This window comes from Trachymyrmex septentrionalis, unplaced genomic scaffold (assembly GCF_001594115.1).
Source record: "Trachymyrmex septentrionalis isolate Tsep2-gDNA-1 unplaced genomic scaffold, Tsep1.0 scaffold11, whole genome shotgun sequence".
In the NCBI taxonomy this organism is placed as follows: Eukaryota; Metazoa; Arthropoda; class Insecta; order Hymenoptera; family Formicidae; genus Trachymyrmex; species Trachymyrmex septentrionalis.
In genome coordinates this window covers 5,905,023-5,912,731 of record NW_017304228.1, presented here as the reverse complement: position 1 = coordinate 5,912,731, position 7,709 = coordinate 5,905,023, and positions in this window count along the sequence as shown.

The following is a 7,709-nucleotide window of genomic DNA, read 5'->3' as shown; positions in this document are numbered from 1 at the left end:
CTCCGAATTTCCTCCAAGAAGAACTTGTCAATTATCGCCAGTCGTCCTCGTCGCCCGTCGATCGTTCACGACGAGCACGGCGATTATGTAATCTTACTCGCGAACGCGCGATCGGCGTGGGTATTTTTTGCGATCTTCAGCCAGTCAGTCGTAAATAGTCGTGAGATGGAACGAGACGATCCGCGTCATTTCTCTTCTCTCTCTCTCTCTCTCTCTCTCTCTCTCTCTCTCTCTCTCTCTCTCTCTCTCTCTCGACCTTGAAACGGACGCCGAAGACATCAGCGAGACCGGAGATTAAAGCTGTGAGATGATGCGCATTTTTATACCCTTTCTGTCGTCCTCTTTCTTCCTTCCCCCCTCCCGCCCATCCCTCACTCATTCTCTCTCTACACCTTTTTTTTTCTATGGGACAAATTAATCGGCTGATATTTTTGTCGAGATAAATGATACAACTTGACGCAAATGCTAATCTCGTACATTGCGGCAGCAATGCACGATATATTTCGACGGCGCTTTAACAGCGCTGATAGTGTATTATTTTCGTTTCTGTTCTTAAATAATACGCGTACGCCTCTTGAGAGATTACAGAGATGCGCGATTTACAAAATTGTGCATCGTGAAAATGTGCGATTTTCCTTAAGCGTCATAGTGAACGTAATATATAGTATTACGATTTTTATCACGGATATAATCTGTGCGTAATTTATCGTAAACGCAATTTTGAAGCGTGTCATTTTTATGTAATAAACACGATATTTTGAATTACATGTCATTTTAAATTTTATGTTAAAATAATCAAAATGTAATAAAATTCTCAAAAATTGCTTTAAAAAAAGATAAATAGCATATATTAATTATATAAAAACATAACTTAATTATATAAAAATTATTTATCAAACTCTTATTTCTTTTACGTTAAAAAATGTATATCTACTAGAATAGTGTACAAAAAGTGCAAAAGTATTCGGAATTTTTTTTATAAAAAAAATTTTATTTGTAAAAAATAAACATTAATTAGTAATTTTATACAATAAATACATTTTGTTCTAACATAAATAAACGAACTTCGCACGTATTCTTGATTTTTGAAGCTAAATTTCTCGACTATACGAATACTTTTGTGTTGTGTGTGTGTGAGCATCCAAAATAATAGAATTTTTAATTTTTCCTTATTTTTCAGATGATGTATTTTTTATACTATTAGGTTGTTCGGAAAGTAATTTCGTTTTTTCTTATGAAAATGAAAGACGATTTTCAATCAGACGCGTTTCAAATGATCATGAACGGTCGAATTCGATCAATTTAATCTCTCAGCGATCTCACGAGTTGTTATTCGCCGGTTTGCATCAATTAATGCCTTTATTGTGTCTTCATCAGCTTCAATTGGCCTTCCAGAACGTGGTGCATCTTCAACATCAAAATTGCCGGATCGAAATTTTGCAAACCAGTTTTGGCACTGGTGTTCTGTCAATACATCTTCTCTATACACATCGGATAATTTTTTTCTTGCTTGACCTTTTCGATAGTAAAAAAATAAAATATGTCGAAAATGCTGCTTTTCATATTTGATAGGGCACCAACCAAAAACTACTCCGTAGAATCAATCGAACTTTTTTCACAAGCAAGCCTTGCTATATCAGCTGTCAAAATATATAATGATTATGCTGCTTAAGTGTGAAGTTGGCTGTGAAAAAATACAATAAGTCCTCTGTTGGGAAAAAACGAAATTACTTTCCGAACAACCTAATATATAATTAATGCACATCTTTTTATATATAATTTTTAGAAACATACAGTCTATTATATTCTTTATGAATAAATTGTTAATTATCCAGTAAGAAATGATCGATTATAAACGTCGAATCGACGTCAAATTGCTGTTGAAATCATCGTATCGATATCGATTCGACATCAATTCGATGACTCACTTCTCGTTGGATAATATTTACTTTTTAAAAATAAAGTTTTTTAAAAAATATTTTCTTGGTACGAATTTTTGTACTCATTGTATATAACATAAAGAATATGTATCATATTAATACATAGAATAATATGATAAAAATTTATTTGGCATAGGAAACGAAAGATGTACATTTATTGCCAAAAATATTAGTTGAGCTCACAGACTTGTATATAGAAGTCTGTGGTTAAGCTGCATGCTCCTCTTAAAAGCGTACACTTTTCTGTAATCACTTTTCTGCCTTTGCTAACTCCTTTGAATGTTAATAATTAGAAACAAGTGTGCCTCATACATTTAAATCATTTGAGATAAAAATAATTTTTATTTTATCATTGTATACGGTGAGTGCAAAAAATATTTGTACAGGGAGATATCTAAAAAAAAATTGTTTTAAAAAATTAATTAGTAATGTATTGACAAAGAATGAAATAGATTATATTTCTCAAAATTGCCTAAGAAAATGTATAATAATTAAAGTATAATATCTTAAAAATAAGTGAAAAATTGTATTATATATTTGTGAACGCTCAAAAAATATTCATACCAGACGAGAAATTTAATTTCTGATTGTAAGATCAGAAACACATAAAGTGCTTTTATTTATATTAAGACAAAATGTTAATTGATGTTTATATTTTACAAATAAGACTTTTTTATTAAAATTTCTTTCGTATGAATATTTTTTTGCATTCACTGTAAATATTTAGTGATTAAATACTTCATTATAAGTGCGACTACATGATCAAAAAAATCTAACCGCATATCGTACTGCAATACAAAAAGAATCGATGCTAACAATATATCGCAAAATTGTACATCTCCACTTAATAGCTGGATATTAAAGACAGAGCATAAATGATCCATGCTTACGTAAAATTGGTCGAGAAAAATGAGAGAGATAGAAACGCGGAGATGGCCAATCTTCTATCTCTTTTTATTCAACCAATTATACAATATGTCAGAAAGTAAAGAAGATTGGTCATCCATACACTTCCTCTTTCTCATATCTGTTGACTGTATTTGATACACTATCCATTCTTATATTTGAGAGTGCTTAAATACAGTCTCAATATTAAATACAGTCATAAGCCAATAATTAGAGCTGTATTGGTATCTTAAGACGTTACTTAAGACGGTTTTAAAATAAGAACGGTCTATGAATACCGCCTTTAGATACAAATGGCGCAGTCCGTGCTCTATGTCTTTGTTGGATACCCACTGTACGTGCATACCGTTGCATGGTTGGCATCATCGCATGTTTACACGAGGAAGTGCGCGTCGTGCTCCGAAACTATAAACAAAGTTCGGCAAACTGGCAATAACAACGCGGTGTCCAACTCCAACCGCCCTCATATCAGTCATTTCATTGTCTAACGTAGGGTTACGTAACGGTGACGCCATCCCCGGGCTCTTTGGGCGCCGCGCGTTTTGCGAATTCGACGCAGTTCGGGGTCACATTCGTCCCTACCTCTGGTGTTCGTTTCTATAATAAAGCCATGCGCGTTCGCTCGATCAAGAGGTTACTTTTCATCATCGAAATTATATTACCAAATAACGTTTTTTTTTTTTTTAATGGAACGTTAAAATCTTTAAATTTAAACTTGAGTCAAAAAAAATGAGGAAAGAGATTTGAGAGCGGGATGTCGCTTGTGTAAAAAAAGATCTGAATTACAGATGGAAGGTTAAATATTACAAATAAAATTTCTTCTCCCTTTTAAAGATTAGTAATTTTGTCGCCGCGTGGGCGAACACGCGTGGTTATTGACGTACTGTCGACGTATTGTTGAACTTGAAAAAACGTGTCCGGACCGGACGAATCGAACAGACAGACGGGACGATTCCACAGAAAAACGAATATATTTAACCGTCCATCTGCAACCAGAGTTTTTTTTAGCACGAGCGAAAAGATCCTGTATAAATCATATTAGACGTAAAAGATGTACAATATACAATATGCAAAATATATATTTTTAAAGCAACTATAGATGCGATCCATTTGGCATTACAAACGTTTCGAATTTTATTGACCAATCGGAAGAAAGAATGTTACTAACTGACTAATCAAAAAATGTTTCGAAACATTCGTAGTAACAAGTAGCTTATGTGTCATTGCACCAATTGATTCATTTGTTCTGTGCATAAAAGTATTGATTAAGATGCAACTATCAAAAAATAAATAGGTTAGCAGATAAAGGTGCTTTCTATTAGTTCGATTAGAGTCAAAGTAGCAACTTTCAAATAGTGCTATCGCAAAATCTATCCATTTTATTATTTGATTTTGCCTAAGAAAACTTTTAATTAGCATTGCATAATTTACAAAATTACAGTTTCATACTTCAGTCAATTTAACGTTTTCTATATTTACGCGGGGTCTTTTCACTTTCAAATTCCTTCCATATATCAGACTAGGAATTATAGGATTGGATTTTTATATGAATTTGACTAAAATTAAAATAAAGTTCACTAAGCTCCATATCGGTTTTTTTTTCCTCTGATTGATTAAATTTCAACTTCAATTCTAGGTTGTATAGTCTGATATCGGCTTTACAATCAGCGGGGCGCGCCGTGTGTTGGTCGAGCTCTCTTCTATTATAGATGAAAGCAGCGGATTTTCAGGACGACGTAGATTAACGAAGATCATAAACACGACAACAGTAGAAAAGGAGCAAAGAGAGAGAGAGAGAGAGAGAGAGAGAGAGAGAGAGAGAAAAGAAAGGAAGTGAAAAGAAAGAAAGGCTTCTGAGTTATTGAATCATTAATGCCGATTGCGTAACAATACGCTGTTTGTTGGTTAAATTGGCGTGATGCCTATCCTGCTTTACTGGCAACAAGTCACCGTAATCGCAACACGCGTAGATACGAGATAGATACTTGTGTAAAGAAGAAAAAAAGAGAATAGAATAGAGCACGGAAAGAATGAGCGAGTTGAAGCCAGTAGGCATGTTTACCGAGTAAATGAGCATGATTGGTTTTAACCTATAGATCCAATCGATCGTGTTTAATTATTGCTCGGCGAGCAGACTTTGCCGCTTTGTTGACTTAAACGTGCCCACTGATTTTATTCAAGTACTTAAAAATTTAGGTAGATACAGATCTAAAAATAATTATGTTAGGTCATCAAAATGATTTATACATGAAACTCAAACATGATGCTGTAAAAGGTTTTGACTTTTTAGCAACTAGCTTGAACTACAGTAATTATTTTGATAGTCCAATAAAATTATTTTTAGATCAGTTTTTATATTTTCTTTTTAAATATTATATTTCAATAAAACTGTTCTTTCTATGAACGCAATCGTCATTTATTATGCACTCTACTATGACCTCCCTTCGGTAACTCTCAATGATAGTGTCAGTGTCACTGTCGTTACGACGTGCAGGTTTTATAAACGATAAAAAGAAAACTGCACAATGTAAGAACAATTAAGAATATAGGTTTTTCATTTTCTGATTAATTATGGGTTAGGCTTAACCTGATGATAATATAAAAATTGTATTTTTCTAGTTATCGACAATCACTAAACTGATGATTTTGTAGTCACTTTCAAAATTACCACTAGAAAACTATTAGTTTAATGATTAATCGTAACTGAAAGAACACAATTTTTGCATCATCAAGTAATAACGTTCTCTGAACTAGAATTAAATTTAACCAGATAATGAAACACCTAAGAATTAGGGGCTTATGTATCTTCAAGTGTTAAAGTATGATACATAATTAAATTATAGCATTATTATAAATAATCAGATACGTAGTAGAAGTATTTTTTAAGTAAGAAAGAAATGAGTGATTAAAAGAATAATATATGGATACATTTGTGTAGTTCTCTCCAATTATAATATAAAAAGACCAGGTCTAACATTGCGCATAATGACAGCTATAAATATAATGGGGCAAATTTCTTATTAATGTCAAATTTCTAATAGCGGCCTTATATTAACTTATAAAATGTCAATTCTGATTGGTCACAAATGTCATTACTTCGCGAATGACCGTACATCCTTGAAATTGGTTCACCTGGTCTTCTTATATCACGGTTTTAACTAGAGTTGTGTAGAGAGAGGGAAGGAAGGAGAGAGAGAGAGAGAGAGAGAGGGAGGGAGGAAGGAAAGGAGAGGGGGAGAGGAAGGGAGAGCGCGACGCGGCGAGCGGCTAGTTTCGAATTCTCGGCGAACTTCACGCTGGTGCCGGTATCTGTTCGATATAAACACAAAGTCCTCAAGTCCACGCAACCGTAATTAATACACAAATTTTATATATATATATATATATATAGAGAGAGAGAGAGAGAGAGAGCGCTCTGGAAGATTAATGTATATATACATTATTCCGTATTCATGACATTCATGTGCGCGCCACTCCGGCGTGCTCCGTGCTCGACTATCTTCTCACCTCTTCCCCGAATCACTCGTTCATTTCTAATACGCGTCCCTCGCCGTTCCGAATGATCCCGACTTGCCGAGGCTGCGCGATACGCGTCGGCCTGTGGCGTACGTGACCGGAGAACGGCCTGCGCGCGCATCCCAACGCCGAAAACAAGCGACGGAACATGAACCAGCGTCACTTGGCGTCCTTGTCTTAACAATTTCGGTCACGTGAGGGACAAGGGCTAACGTAAACACGCCGAGTGGGCCGTCCTGCCCTCCTCACGAAGGAGAGAAGAGTTGAGCGCCTTGCTCTCTTTTTTTTTTACAGCAGTTGGACGCGCGCAGGGATTACGGCGTAGAAAACTCTGGCGCTCCCGTATTATTACGCGCAAAATGGCGGAGCCGGCGAGTTGGAGCGAGCGAAGCGAAGCCAGCGATTCTCACTCGTGCGCATCTTCGTGTTGTCAATGTCGAGACAATTCGGTGAGGCTCGTGCGCGCGCGCGGCTTCGAAGCTTCGCGAAGCGGAGGTATAGATATCGTATTCGATAGTCGTCGCGTCGTTTCACGTCGGACAGATACGAGTATGATTTGCGTAGCATATTGAAACTCGTATGGTAAAAGTAAAATCAATGCACGAGAACAAACATCGGTTTTTCATACAGCACGGATTTTCCAGGAATGTCCTAAAAACGTTCGAAGGATGTTCTTAGGACATTCCTCAAATAAAGTATGGATAGGTTTCTTCCCCCTCCCTCCCCGCTGTGTGACACCTGCCGCGTGAATTCCATTCCAAGCAAGAATACAAGTCACGATAAAGTTGAAATGAAATGGTTGCGGATTTGGGGCTGTGTAATATCAGTTAAAAATATCAGTCTCTCTCTCAAAAAATCAATATATGCCAAAAAATTCGTATCATAAATACGTTCTAAAATCAACTGTAAAAAAAAACAAAAATAATTTGGTCTATAATAGCTTCATGCAGCGAAATGATTATATTTTGCTGCAACTTCAGGTAAATAACTTTTAAACGGAATAAACGGGTGCAACTTGTACTTTTGCACGAATGTTTATTGGAGTTTTATTTATTTGATTGAATTCTCGTAATGGCTATGAACTTATCAAATTTGGATTAATTACTACAAAACGCGATTTTGTATAAAAAAAAATCAAGGTTAACAAAAAATTAAATAACTTTTGAACTATTAAGAGTATTGGTTAAAATTTTATATAGATACTCGGATATAATAATCGGATATAATGGAACGCAATCCATGAATTTTTCTTATTTTTAGAAATATTTTGAGATGCGATTACATACATTCTTGAAATAAATTCTACAGATTATTCCAACAATATTACATTGATAAATTGCAAACGTC